The following is a 15,832-nucleotide window of genomic DNA, read 5'->3' as shown; positions in this document are numbered from 1 at the left end:
TTTTGCTTTAAAAGACTGGCTTCTTTCACTCAGTATGTGAAGTTCATTCTTATTAAGTCTGTAATTTATTTGTTATTGCTGTATGGTACTTCATTGCACGACTACATCTCAATTTGTCCATTCTACTGCTATGGGACATGTAGATTATTCCCAGTGTTTGACTATAAACATTTTTGTACACATTGTTTGGTGCCCATATGTTTACATTTCTGTTGGGTTTATTACTAGGAGCTCAATGGTTAGGTCGTAGGGCATGGATAAGTTTAGTTTTAGTACATGCTGTACTATGAAATAGTTTACCAAAGTGATTGTACAATCTTCAGTGGTATGTGAGAATTCCAGGTGCTTCATATCCTTATCAACATTAGTATTAGCTTTCTTTTTAATTCTGGTCCTCGTAGTGGGTGTATAGTTGTATCTTATTATGGTTTTAATTTGAATCTCTCCGATAACTAATGAGGTTGAGTGTTTTTTTCACATACTTACGGAAAACTTGAGTATCCTATCTACCTGACCCCAAAGTTAATTTTTTTTTTTAGTTGTTATTCTGTATTCCTTTTACACATCATGAAGGAAAGTTTTGCTTGGTTAATGTGAATTAAATGAATACTCTAATAACAATAATGTTGTAAGAACACCAACTTTAGTTGTATTATGTATATATCATTGCATACATACCAAATTACTTCAGAACTTGCTTCCTTAAAACAATGATAAACATTTATTATGTCATAAGTTTCCTGTAGATAAGAATTTGGTGGTACTCAAACTAGATTAGTTAAGTGATTCTAGCTCAGGGTCTGAGGGATTACAGGGTTGCAGTCAAGATGTCAGCTAGAACATCTCACCAGAGGCTGGAGGTCTTGCTTCATGTTGGCTCACTCATAAGGCTGGCAAGTTGGTGCTGGCTAGAGGTGGGAGGCCTCAGCTCCTCACAACATGGCCGCCCTCATACGGCTGCTTAAGTGTCCAGCATGGTGGTTGGCTTCACCAGAGTGAGTGATCCAGGAGAGAGCAAGGTGGAAGCTACAGTGTATTTGATGACCTGGCCCCTGAAATCACACTCCATTATTTCCAAGGTACCCTGTTGGCTATACATATGAACCATATTTGATGTGACTAAGCAAGAGACATCCTAGAGCTTGGCTGCCACAGTTCTTTAAACTGAATTGCCCAAGTTTTGTGGGTTTTTTTTGTTTTGTTTTTTTTGGGTTTTTTTTTTTTTTAATGTAGATAAGAGAAAAAAATTACCTACTTAATACATGTGTATTCATATGACAATGCAATACATTGATTTTTAGGGTAACTAACTTCTATTTCTTACAAGTGTTTCAGAGATTTGTGAGAGTAAATGAGTTTGGGTATTTTTAAGTTCCTTTTACTCCTTTCTTTTTCTCTTTCTCGTATTTGGTGAGTTACGGAGTAAACAGATTTTTGTGTGTATGAAAGTATTTTTCAGTGAAGTCAGCATCTGTACAGAAGATCAGCAATTAGCAGCTACTTTTCTAGATTAGCTGTGGGGTAAAGAGATGAACAAAAGGAAAGAAGAGAATGCTCAGACAGATGGCAAGCCTGGGCAGGTCAGAGTTACTGCATAGTAAAGGTTTTATTTCTTCTAAGATATGTGCAAAATATTGTATGTCTCCTGTCTGTCTGTCTACCTACCTATCATCTATTTCTAACATCTTTTACTGAGTGGACCAGTCATCTTTCTATTTTTAACACTCATCTGAGAAATGAATGAATAATTCCAAGGAAAGTGGCATTCACAGAATGTTTTTGTTCCTGAAACATTTAAATCCATTAACTTTCCCATGTTGTCATGCTAGTTTGCTTACCGTAAGTAATCTAACATACTAAGACAAAGTCTAGTCTCTGTTCAACAGTTTCTCTTGGTTGTACTCAAAGCTGAAAACTACTTTTTAAAATATACTCTCCTGTTCTATTTCTAATCTTCTTGGCTTATGTCTAAATTAAATAAGAAACTAGACCAAAGCTGTCTGACCTAAGATGTTTATCGTAGCATCAAAATAATTAACATGTAATGAGAAAAGGCAGACACTGTGCTTAGCTCTTTTGCGTGCATCATCTTGTTTACTATGGCAACCCCATAAAGTAGCTGGCATTATTATCCTAATTTTATAGATGAGAGAATTACAGTTTAGAGAGATTAAGAACTTGACTAAAGGGGCGCCTGGGTGGCACAGCGGTTAAGCGTCTGCCTTCGGCTCAGGGCGTGATCCTGGCGTTATGGGATCGAGCCCCACATCAGGCTCTTCCGCTATGAGCCTGCTTCTTCCTCTCCCACTCCCCCTGCTTGTGTTCCCTCTCTCACTGGCTGTCTCTATCCTGTTGAATAAATAAATAAAATCTTTAAAAAAAAAAAAAAAAAGAACTTGACTAAAGTCACATAGCTGAGAAGTGGCAGAGCCAGCCAGGAATTGAACCAAGTCATTGATTCTGAAAACATCTTCTTAACCTCTTTAAAAAGTTAAATGTTCAACAGTAGGAGGATGCTCACGTGCATTGTAACTTCAGTACAATATAATATTATCCAGTTGCTAGAAATTAGGTACTCAAATAATATTTATTGGGTTTGAAAAATATTTATAGTTTAATAGTAAATGAATAAGATACACACTGATATATGATATTCACATTATAATCTCAGCTATATAGAAAACGAGATATGAATATCTACAGGAAAAAGAAAAGAGAAGTAGTATATACAAACGTTAATGATGTTTATCTCTAAATGTGATAAGACTATGGATGATTTTTGCTTTCTTATGCATTTCTATAGTGAACATGTATTACTCTTACAATCAGGAAAAAAGTAATAACAATTTTTAATACTTACTGGATGAGAGAGGAAATATAAGGACTTGGTTTCTATGATTAAAGGAATGAGTCTATTTAATAGCTGCTGGATCCATTAAAAGGTGCAAGCCATTCAATTAGATCTGTTTCTGATGTGTGGGCCTATCAGATGTTCAGAGACAATGTAATATTCTCCTGCTTGCTGTGTTCTTTTTCTTTCTGCCTTATGTTGGAGATAAAGCAGAAAGTGTATGTTTCTCATTGGGAAGTTGGCATTTGAATGAGACTGCTGCTTTTCTCAGCTTAAAGAAGATAAAAGGAGTTATCAAGTAATGTTTTCTTTCACCTAAGGATGTTGGTCCCACTCCAACAATTGGAATTGATTGAACTCCAGTGCTTGCAAATTTAAAAGCCTAACACAGGGATCTGCACACTCTGAATTTTACAAATCAATGGATAAACTCAAAACAAAAACCCATTACAGAGCACCTTAATGTTTATGTGTTTGGTAAGATAAACATTTGTAAACGAGCATTTTCAGCTGTGAGCTTCAGTAATAACACTACGAGATCTGTACTGGATGTTAAAAATTTGCATAGAACTATAAAGCTAGGACAAACCCAAAGGAGAAAATTGCTTTTGAAAAAATCAAGTCTTCTGATCCATATTCTCAATAAAATTGTGTTTCCTTTATCTAGACTAGAGTCGTTTCTCTTGACTTTTGATAACATTTTTATTATTGCCTCTGTAACGTAGCATCACATGGAACAAGTGTGCCATTGGTATTTGATTAAGAGTGTTGCTTCATGGAAGCCTAGAAAGCATTGAACCAGGCAAAAGAAATGATACTAAATAGACTTATATTTGATGAGCATAATGATTGCTAATTAGTTTTTCATTTAGCTCTGATGTTGTCAGATCTAAATCTTGACATTAAATTTGGACTTCAGTGACTTTACTTACTGAGATTACCCAAAATGAAAGAAAAGTTTTAAAAAGGCCATATCGATATGGAATCAGTACTTTTGCATAAAAAGATTAGTTATTAGATTTCAGTCAATAGACTTAAGGGCCTTAACATCTGGATCAGTGCTTCACACATCGTCTTTGAGGATGGACCAGGTTCCCTCCCATTTTGTCACAGACCAATACTTTGATAAAACACAATAAAATCGAAGTACTAGAATGGTGGACACATGAAAATAAAGACATACAAAACAGAAAGACATTTTTTAAAATTATTTCAACAGATATACATATGTCAAATTCTTCTGGAGGTTTAAAATCTTTACTCTTATTTTTTGTGCTTATCTTACCACAAAGCATCAAAAAACAATTCTTGGACCTGCATCAGTGTATAGACCATACTTCAGTGCTGCAGTGGGTTCCTCTGCCCATCTCCAAGCCCCATGCCATTGTTTGACTTAGGCTGGGAATCTGATAGGGACTTCAGATCAGGGACTTCTTGAACCCAGAGAATCTGATGAAGCTACTTGGTCATCCTCACCTCCACCTCCTCTTGAGAAGGTCTGCAGACCATACTTACACCTGTGTGGCACCAAAATCTAACGCTTGAGTGTCCTGATGCCATCCCTGTGTTTATAAACACTGAGGTGTGTGTTCCCCAGGTTCAGCTGGCTGTGGTTTCACTAGGATTCAAATTTAGGTTTGCCTACATTCAGAGACGAAGCTCTCTTTGCTAATCTACCCTTTCCATCTAAAATAAAATGTTACACTTGGGTAGGTCTGGTGCTGGGCACTTTTGAATTTCTTTAAGGACAGTTCTAGAAATCCAGTGCCTGGTCCATGTTGCCATAGATCATTAACATGGTTAAGGTCCCGATGTCACATTGATCCTTTACCTTCTTTACTTGTCTACTAAGAGTCTACTTGGTATGCATAGCACTTTGAGTAACTTTATAGCCACTCAGTGTATTCCAATTAGGAGTTATTTTCCCCCACATTACTCCATTTATTCCTAACTAGGAATTAACTCCCAAATTAACTGCAGCATGTTCATTTACCTCTGAAAATGAAACGTGAGTTGTTGAATGTCAAGCTTTGCCTCATGAGAAAGAAATTCTAGAGTGAATTCTCATTCAACTTGGGTAAGATAAGATTACTTGCCCTTTTTGTTGGTGGTAAAAGATGCTGATTGTAGTCTAATGCTGAATATTTACCTATTATATTGATATTCATCATCGGTTGATCTGTAGGAGTATTTTAAAGACAGAATGGTTTTTTTAAAAAAAAAATTTAAGGTTTGTTTATGTAAGAAATCTCTCCATGCAAACATGGGGCTCAAACTCATGACCTGGATATCAAGAGTTACATGCTCTTCCCACTGAGCCATCTAGGTGCCCCAGGACAGATTGGTTTTAAAGGAAGTCATTTAGAATGGATGGAACTTGCTTGAGGAGGTAGCTTAAATGTAAACAAGATTTAAAAAAATAGCTCAAAATATCCAAATATTCAGAGATATAATTTAGGTGCTCAGAAATATGTATTTGGGGAAGCCATATCGATGGGTCCATGTCTTAAGATGATGGTTGCATACAGGATAGATTCATTTTGCCTTAATTTTTAGTTTTCCCCCCATTCCATTCCAGATTGTTTCAAGACCATATGTTGGTCATTTCTGAGTTGATATTAGGCCAGGACTCACTCAAGAGCACCAAATTCAAAATAGCCACTTGTGCCCAGCTACTTCTGGATTCGCTATGGGAAATACGCGCACTAAGGATGAGTCGAGGCCCATGAATACTGTTACTACTTAATGGGCTTGGTGCCAATACCCTGTGTAGAATTCTTAGACCTGATGGATTGTGCTGGGCTTACATTGGGCTGAAACCATTAACTATGTGTCTTTTGTCAAAGACTAAAAGGAATTCCTCCAGGTCTTCTTACCCTGGTGGCAAAAAAAAAAAAAAAGGTGGGATGATTTTTCCCCCCTAAGACCTACAATGAAGTGGTCTAATGCTCTACCCCATTTTGAGCCTTCCTTTTGCAAGAGTGGAAGTGTGGTCTGGGAGGGTGGTGGGAGGAGGTAGTAGGAAGGATTTAATTAGTGGGTGGAAAACAGGGCCTGGTCTCTTGCTAGAGCTGCAGCTGGTGGGGAAGTCATCTTAATGAGATATGTCAGAAAGGACAGGCCCTCTAAGAACCCAAATCCAGCTGGAGAACACAGAGAAGTGAAAGGTTTTATGCCATTTCCTTACTGTAATAACATTGAAAGTTCTCCCCTCTGCCCCAACACTATGGCCCAGCAAAGGACCTCAGAAATTAACGTTGCTTCTCCTTAAGGGTAGAGGGCAGGGAAGACTGCAACCCTGATCCTGACCCCCAGAAGTCAACAATGTATATTGTCCAACAGACGGTGAGTGCTGTGGTCATGATTTACCTCCCCAGCCATGTCTGGGGGTCTGCCAGCTGTGTCAATGGAGAGGTGAACCAGAAGCTTATGCCTCTTCCCTACCAGTCTTCTGTATTGTCTGTGCTGCCTCATTCCTTCCACATTCCATTTAAATCAGGGAGGCGCAAGACCCTGCTGCTTTGCATTGTGATGAGCTGTATCTGATCACAGCCTCTGAACGCCCCGGGATGCTGTGCTGCCGAGCAGCAACAAGCATGAATCAATTAAGCGGCTCTTAGGTTCACCCTCTCAGGCCATGGCAGAGTCAGCTTCACACTGACTTTGTTATCTATGAAATCCCCAAAGAGAATAATACCTTATCTAAACTTTCATTATATTTTATAGTAGAATGAATATGGATCAATAATAAATTTTGCTCTAATCTACCATTAGTTTCAGAAGAATTTCACCCTTTTCCTCTTTCTCTATCAAGAAACCAAATTATAACCGTAAAAATAAAAGCTTTTTACTTAAGGACTCTGTGAAGAGAACAGTGGTTCTCTTTATAATATTAATATTTTAGCTTACATTTTAAAATAAGCTTGGGTGACTTATATAATGTAGAATTAAATTTGTTTTTCAGAACATGAACTACATTTGGATGTTTTTGAAAACTAACCTATTTTTATATAAAAACTGTAGGGGAGGAAAACTTTTCTCCTCTTCCCTTCTAGATTCTTTGGCTGGCCTAATAATTAGATTGACATAGATAAGTTAATAGGAGGAAAACAATTTTTTTTGTAATGGAGCTCATAGAAATATGAGATTCAAAGGAGTGACCAAAGCAGGCAGCTTTTGTATCTTTTATACCTTTTAAACAAATAAACAATTATTTGTGAATTATTTTGACAAAGGGGTTTGGGCAATTTAATAAAGAATTAGCAAGGTTTGTTTATATAGCTTTCTTGGCTCTGAATGTCTTATCTCTGTCAGTAAGCATGCCTTCTACCTACCAGGTGCAGGGTGGATACTCTTTACAGGGGAATTTATTTCCTGCCTTTAGAGGGATAGAAAACAGAGTGTCTTTCTTGCATGAGCTGTTTCTTAAGTGACTTTAATTCAAGATAATCAGTATGTTAAAGTTGCATATTTTGGAGTGGCCTGCCCTGAACCCCATCAATATGAAATTAGATCATATATTATTAAAATATAATAATAATATATATTTTTAAATTTAATTTTTTAGAATTGGGAAATCTATCAAATATATGGAGAAGAATGGGAAACAAAATTGTAGAAGTTCATTGTTTATATATCTACTACTAAGCTTCAGTAAAATAGTATCATGCCCTTTATACCTGACTAGGTTCTGAAGAAATGATATACTACAGATGTAACAGTGGCCACCTTTAATTTTCCGCATCCCGTTACCCTCCCTCGCTCTGAGAGATAACCACTATTATGAAATCAATGTGCGTCATTCCCATGGTTTGTGTATTTTTACTCTGTATACTTAGGAACTACACAGTCTTATTTTGCATACCGTCATAATATAGATATCTTTCTCCAACTTGATTTCCAAATTCAACATCTCAGAGGATTTTTGACCTGGGGAAGCTGGGACATGTATACAGCCAGAGATAAACCCCAAGCCTTTGAACTGGTGCTGCCTGAAATCTTGAAAGTAGAGGCACATGCATAATTTTCTGAGAAGTAGGTCTATAGCTTTCTCAAAATTCTCAACTTTATTTTTGACCTCAGGAGTCAATCTTCAAAATTTCAAGACTCCATTATTGCACAAAGATTTTTTTTCTAATCATGACGTATAATTCATTTTCTTTATTTTTTTCTATATGTTCTTCTGTTCTGGGTGAAGCATTTTTTTTTTTAAAAGACGATTCCAAGGCACCTGGGTGGCGGCCAACTCTTGGTTTTGGCTCAGGTCACGACCTCAGGGTCCTCGGATCCAGTTGCATCGGGCTAGGTGCAAGGAGTCAGCTTGAGGATTCTCTCTCCCCCTCTCCTGCCCCTCCCCCTCCTTGGGTACACATGCATGCTCTCTCTCTCTCTCTAATAAATAAATAAATCTTAACAAAATAAAGATGATTCTATGGATAGGGTTTCTTTCTTTCTTTTTTCTTTTGGGAGGTAAGTGACCCCAATTTTGAAGGCTGGGAGACTTAGTAAAACTGCAGGTGCCACTCCATCCGCTAGAGGGCACTAGCACAATTAAAAATGGAGAAGGTGTCTCTTCTGGAGTCTAGAAATAAAAATGCCAGAGGAGTTGCTTACAAGATCCTCACATATTTATCTCTGTTTACGGATCCCTACGTCGAGCTTCTAATATGTTCTAAAACTTTTCATGTTCAAGCTATTTTAATGTTATCAGTCTCATAAAGCAAATTTAGAGCAGGCATGAAAGAGAGACCTTAGATAAATGAAGAACATTACAGCTTGATTCCGGCTAATTATCTAGTCATTGCTGAATTTTTAAGATACCCATTACTGGTCAATTAATTGATATCTTTATCAATAAGAATTAAATAACATAACTTAGGAGTTTACATAGAGAAAGCAACCTCCTCAACTAAGACTTTCCTAAAAATGCTTTGTCATTTGGACATACCTTGTTACATAGCAACTCCTTGGGATCACTCCATATCTTCCTTTCGCCAAAGAAGAAGGCTGTGGGCATTTTGCATCCTGAGGGCTGTGCTCTGGGACTCTGGAAGCAAGCAGTTATTTCGCCAGAGATCCTGCCCATCACCCATCTGCTTTTCTCTGTGTGTGTACTGAGAGAGCTAAGGTAGACAGGGATCAACTTCCCTTCTCCTAAATGAGAACTACTTGAGGGCTTTCTGTGTGCTAACTGCCACTTGTCAATTAAGAGCCAAGAAAAGGCAACCCAAGCAAGTATTTTAACACAAGAACATTAAAATAACTTTATGATTCACAGGAAGTATTTGCCTGACAATAATTCATTGAGATAAGAAATTAATAAATGGCTCTTCCCGTTTATGGATCAGGAAACTGATGCCCCTGAAATAGTCCGTGCGGTGGACTGTTCACGACCTTGGTTGCCCCTTCTTAACAAGTGGCAGAGTGAAGACCTCTCTGGAGGTTTCCTCATTTCTAGTCAGAAGTCTTACCTACTTACTGATCCATTCCTTTCCTTATTTGTTTTGAATACATTTCTTTTTGACGTTTAATTAATCTATAGCATGGAGTCTTTTTAAAAAATTAGTGTTATTTAAGCCAATTTCCTTATTTTGTTCTACATTTCCCCCCTAAATCTTTGTTTTAACTGTTACTTTAACTGTTATTTTGATACAGTCTCAGGATTATCTAGTAAGTAGGTAGCTATTAATTATTTACTCTATTGAACAAAGCAAAGATCCCTTCCAAATGGAGCTTACCTTCTAGAGAGGGGAGGACCCATCATAAATAAAAACATAATAAATAAGTAAATTACATCATATGTTAGAAGGTGCTACATGCTATAGAAAAATGATCAACAGAGCAGAATAAGGACCATGGAGAATCAGGGTTGGGCTTGACGTTTTAAGTAGGGACTTCCTGAGGAGGAGGTGAGGGAGCTAGTCCTCTGAATAGCTGGAAGAAGGCAGACAGAACTTATGAGAAGCAAGCCTTCAGGCCAGAGAGTACCTGGCTTGTTGAGGGTTACAGAAGAGGGGACTGGCATGGTTGGGGTGGAGTGAATGGAGGGGAACACACAAAGGGAGGCAGTTGAAGTGTGCTGTGGAGTAGCTCATGGGAAGACTTCGTGTAAGGACTTGGGTATTGATTGAGTGAAATCGGTGGCCGTGGAGTGGAAAGCTAGAATCAGAGCAAATATTTTAAACAGGACCACTCTGGCTGGAGAATAGACTACGTCTGTGGTGGTGGTGGGGGGAGAGCTAAGAAACAAAACAAATAGGTGATAACTACATCAATCCAGAGCAAATGGAGCAAGGCAGTGGGGCTGGAGGGGTGAGAGGCGGTCTGCATTTCCTGATGACTGAAAGTAGGATGCGATAGAGAAGAGGTAAGAATGGCTCCAAGTTTTTCGCCCAAGCAACTGGACAGATGGAGGGCCATCAACTGAGAGGGTGAATAAAAGCTGTGAATGGCGTATGCTGGGGGGCTGAGGGGACAGATCAGGAATTCAGATCGGAATTACTAGCTTTCAGGTGTAATTAGACATGGAGTGTTGATCAGGTGGCACGATATGGGAATCTGAACTTCTTCAGGGGAGAAGTCAGACCTGCACGAGGTGTAAGATTATCAGTGTTACAGGCGTGTGGCTGGATACTATTGGGGGAAATAAAGCACCAAGGACCTATTTCTGGGCACCCCAATGTTAAGAGGATGAGAGGAAGACCCAACAAAGGAGACAGAAAAGGAGTGGGTGGAGAGTTAGCAGGACAATCAAGTAAGTGTTGTGTCCTCCTGAAAAAAGAAACGGACACGGGAAGGAGAGGCTACAGATGCCCATTGAACTTCATCCACATCCTGTAACCCTCCTGCATTTTCCTACCTGGAAAAATTATCAGGTAGCCTTGCAGCATGGAAATTTTCCTCTAAAGGAAAACACAGGAGAGGGAATTTATGCCATTCCTAGTGTTCCCCTACCCCATTAGTTACACATTTATTTTTTAAAAAGAAAAATATTAGTATGGATTGAATTTTACTATCTAAGAATAAAATGCAATAAATAGAAACTTGTTGAAATAATTTAAACTACCACATCTTACTTCTGATAATAACTCTGTATTTCACAGAATTCTATATTCTATATTCTGTTATTACTTCTTATGCATGTGTTGACTATTTTGATTAGTTCAATAATCTCTCAGATTGGAGGAGCTTGTACTGTCCTATTTTACAGGTGCAAGAACTGAGGCTTTAAAAGTTACTATGACTACCTCTTGACATAGCCAGTATTACAGATTTCCACAAAGCATATACTTTTCAAATGTGTGTCTGTGACTAAAATTTGAAGCATAACATATCTAAAAGAATATCAATTTTATCTGCCTTTCTCTCATAAGGGTATTTTATAAAGACATATATTAAAGAATATTTATTCCTAACATTCTGAAAGAACCTTTGGGAAATTTTCACCCAGAAAATATGCAGTCTTTTGCACTTAAAATTCCTAGCAAGGTGGATTTGATATGAATTGGGAAAACGTCTTCATCGGGCAGGTTTGCAATATTTACTAAATCTTAAAGCTTTAGAATGTCCAGTTTTGAACCAGCAATTCTGCAATTAGAAATTTGCCCTAAGAAAACAGAGATAAGAAGGGGCTCTTGGGTGTCTCAGTTAAGTGTCTGGCTCTTGATTTCAGCTCAAGTGATGATCTCAGGGTCCTGGGATCCAGTCCCAAGTTGGGCTCTGTGCTCAGTGCGGAGTCTAATGGAGATTATCACCCTTTTCCTCTGCTCCTCCCTCTGCTCGTGCATGTGTGCGTGCGCACGTGCTCTCTCTCAAATAAGTAAATAAAATCTTTAAAAAAAAATAGAGGTAAGAAGAAAGGATTAGACCAAAGAATATTTATTACCTAAGAAGACAATTAGAAACAACCTAAATAAATTTTGTTTTATCAATATGACGGAACACTACACAACTGTAAAAAATAACGCAATATAACATTTGAGGACGTGGCACAACGTCCAGTACGTAGTATAAGTGGGAGAAGAAAGCAGGTGATTAAGCAATATGTATGGTAGAATTCTCTTTTTACTGCAGATTCTGTCTGTAGAGAGAAACACTGGAGGTCAGCTAGTTTTTATGTAAAGGCCAGATAGTAAATATTTTAGGTTCTGTGGGCCACATGGTTTCTGTTGTAACTACTCAGCTTGGGTGTTGTGGCAAAAACAGTCATCCACAATATGTACATAAATGGGCATAGCTGAATTCAGGCCCTGGGTTAGTTTGCCAGGCCATGGGGTATGGTAGTTTGCTGACCACTGTTCTATAATTGTAAACAGTGATTGTCTCTAGGAGTTATAATTCTTGATTTAATTTTCTTCTCTTTGCTTCTCTGTAAGATCATAGTTCTTTTTTTTTTTTTTAAGATTTTATTTATTTGAGAGAGAGAGAAGATGAGCAGGGGGTGGGGTGGGGGAGAGGGAAAAGCAGGCTCACAGCTGATGTGAGGCTCAATCCCAGGACCCTGGGATCATGACCTGAGTTGAAGGCAGATGCTTAACTGACTGAGCCACCCAGGTGTCCCAAGATCATAGTTCTTTGTTGCCAAGAGAAATATAAGTTTGATGAAATAAGGATAAAGCACTTAATTATATTCATTTTTTTAAATTTTATTTATTCATTTGACAGAGATAGAGACAGCCAGCGAGAGAGGGAACACAAGCAGGGGGAGTGGGAGAGGAAGAAGCAGTCTCCTAGCGGAAGAGCCCGATGTGGGGCTCGATCCCATAATGCCGGGATCACGCCCTGAGCCAAAGGCAGACGCTTAACCGCTGTGCCACCCAGGCGCCCCTAATTATATTCATTTTTATATTATCAGTGATATACTGCTATTGATAATGATTCAATCAGAATAGGATCGGGTCACATAACTATTAAAAAATATCAGAAGAATAAATTAAAATAAAGGCAACTCTTGATTACTCAAGAGACTGAGCATATTTTTTTATAGTTTAGATCTTTGCAATGGTTTAAATTCTGGACCAGCTTTTTCCCTGTGATGCAAAAGATTTCCTATGCAATACGTGCCCCCAAATAAAAGATGATTTTCGTATTAGCTTTGGAAAAACATAGCTAGGAATTAGGAAGTTAGGTTGGTAGGACAAATACATTACATTTCAAAGAATTTTCCGAAACCTAAATTTTGGAGTATCAGAAGCATTCTTTGCTTCACAGGAGCGGGGGGGGGGGGGGGGGGGGGGGGAGGGGGGGCGGAGACAGGATCAGTTGCTTGTGGAACTTAAGTAATGTGCCAGCGTTCTCAGGGCTTCCAGCCTTGTGGAGTCCATTCAGTATTGTGCTGGCAAGTATTTCACGACCAGCATTGGTGGGGAAGAGGGGGAAAGAGACGGTGGGGTTGTACTATTTGCCAATTTCTGTGGTGTGAATATTCCCAACTGTGGGCAATTTCAAGCTGCCAGTGGGACTCGTAAAATTCCCAAGTATTTAACAATCCCCTGTGTGAGCCAGTGTGCACCAGCTCCAGCACACTACTGGGTCCAATTGACATGAATTAAGCCCCCATTCCACTTACTGTAAAAAACACCAGGCCCTCCTATTCCACCCTGCTACCCCTCCATCTTTCCAGGAAGCCCCAAGTGCGGGTGCATACATTCTCCCGGCAGGGCCTTTCCTGCTGCTTGCTTTTTCAGAGTTGCTCTGCTCTTAACAAGCCCTCCGGCTGCTGAGGTTGCTGTCTGCTGCCATGTGGGCCTCAGAGCTATTCCTTCCTTTAGAGGGCTCTTTTAGGATGCCTTGTTGTCGTCCTCACTTCTGTTCCATCAAGTCTTGCTAGCTTCAGCAAAAAAAAAAGGTTCTGAACCCTGGATAATACTGTTCTGTCCATCTCCATCTACCAGACTCATCTCAGACACAGGTGTCTCTTTCCTGGATGACTGCAGCAGCCTCGTAATTGTCCTCCTGTTCATCCCACACAGTAACCAGAGCCATTACAAAAATTAAAATGTAATATTTACAGGTACCAAGCACCAAAAAGAAGAAAAAAATTACTTGAACATACGAGGAGTCAAACCTTTTGCTATCAAGTCGTTCAAATGTCAGTATTTAGTTACAAAACATGTATCAAAAGAACTCATTTTAAAAGTACAGTTTCAAATGGACATGTGTCCCTTGCTTTTAATAAAATTCGATTTGGTATGCAGCCAGCAGTCTCAAGTGGCAGAGGTAGGGTTTGAGTTCATGCCTTTGTGACCAGAGAATCTATGCTTGACTCTCGAACAGAACTGACTTTGTGTTAAGAGTAGTGGCCTGAGCACCCAGAAGGAATCAGAATCTCATTGATCTGACCTGGTGTTGGCCTTTATAGATTCCAGGATGGCTTTGGTGGGAGTGGGACGAGGGGGACCTTTGCATTTTCACAACAATCATGGTCGTTGCTGGGGGGATCTGAAATCAGCCTGTTTGGGGGTGGTGGTGATGAGTGGCTTCCAGAGCCCGTGCACTAGTCGGGCAGCAAAAGTGTGGTTTTCTCCCCTGCTCTGACTATTTTTCATAGTTTCAGCCAGACCCCAGAGGCCTGACACCCCCCTTCCCTGCATCCTGGGGATGGTGCTGGAGGAGTGCAAAGGAGAATGACAGTCCTCCATTCAAAAGCACTGGCAGTGCAGGACAGACTCCTGGAGAGGTAGGCTGGTCACCGAGCTATGACTGGCTTCTGCCTGAGGCCAGTTCGGTCTTTTATCACACAGTTCAGGAGATCAGCTTGAGCCGTAACCACTCCAATCTGCTGCCCTGCCTGAGTTTCCATTTACACTTACTGTAGGGCTGGCTGTGGAGTCATGAACATCATTTAAATATCGTCTAACTTTGATGTAATAAGACTACAGGGCATTGAGCTGTGCTGTCTTTGTATTTCAATTTTGCTATTATGAAAGAAAGGGCTTATTGACAATATTTTTTCCTGACAATAGTTCACTAGGTGCTGTCAAGAGCAAAAATCTTAATGGACTTTGCTATGTGAGCCATATGTGTTATTCTTTTCTTTTTTACCCTCAGGGCCATTTGGAAGGAAAGATTCTTAGGAAATGGACAACATATTGTCAAGTTTGAAAGCATATGGGGCTGAACAGGATTCTGCTGAAGGCTTGTGGTCTTACAACAATATTTATAAGCAATTAAAGTTCACCAAAGTCTATAAAAACATGCCACAGCTGTGAATCAAATTAGTGCCTTGACCCACCCAATTAGACAAAGAAACCATCAATATCATAGGGAGGCAGCCAATTCCCTTCCTAGAATTAATGTAAATAAAAACCTAAGGAACACTGTTTTCAAACTAGAAGAAGGAAGGCTATGCTAAAAGATGCAAAATTGCAGGGAGGAGAGAGTCCCTTCAGGTTTGATTAGTGAGCTGACAGGGAGAAATGTATTTTGGTATCTCAGCAAAATTTTCCTTTTGATATCAATGAGTCTCTCTCCTTTTTTATAAGGACTGACTGCCCATAGATTTAAAGTCATTGCCTTGTCATTTGAGGTTGAAGAGCAAAGAGTTTTAAGCCTTGCAGTGAGCCATTACTGAATTATTCAGTAATTTCAAACTACACCCAAATGCAGGTGTAACAGCCAGCCATCTGCCTGCTGAGGTCCTTCATCCTTGTCAATGAGAGAAAGATGTCTCAGATCTTTGGCGGGAGCCAAAGAGCAATGATATAAGTATTCACTTCCTGTCTCCAGTTTCCTCTTCCCATTTCCTCTCTGCTTTCTCTATTCATCTGTCAGAGTTTTCAACGACAGAACCAATCAAGAAGCATGAACTTGACAATAAATTTAAGAAATCTAGATGAGGGAGTGCAAAGTCAGGAAGACTTACTGTAAATTGTCAATGTTCCAGTTGGAAGGATATTTTGGGGGTCTTCTCTAGTTGGAAATAGGACTCCCATCAAAATTCTGTTGTATTTTAAGTAGCAACTGAAAGATGCTTTGCTCTAA

The sequence above is a fragment of the Ursus arctos genome, unplaced genomic scaffold (assembly GCF_023065955.2).
Source record: "Ursus arctos isolate Adak ecotype North America unplaced genomic scaffold, UrsArc2.0 scaffold_1, whole genome shotgun sequence".
NCBI classification, from domain to species: domain Eukaryota; kingdom Metazoa; phylum Chordata; class Mammalia; order Carnivora; family Ursidae; genus Ursus; species Ursus arctos.
The sequence above is the reverse complement of the archived record's forward strand: the minus strand, read 5'-3'. Positions refer to the sequence as shown.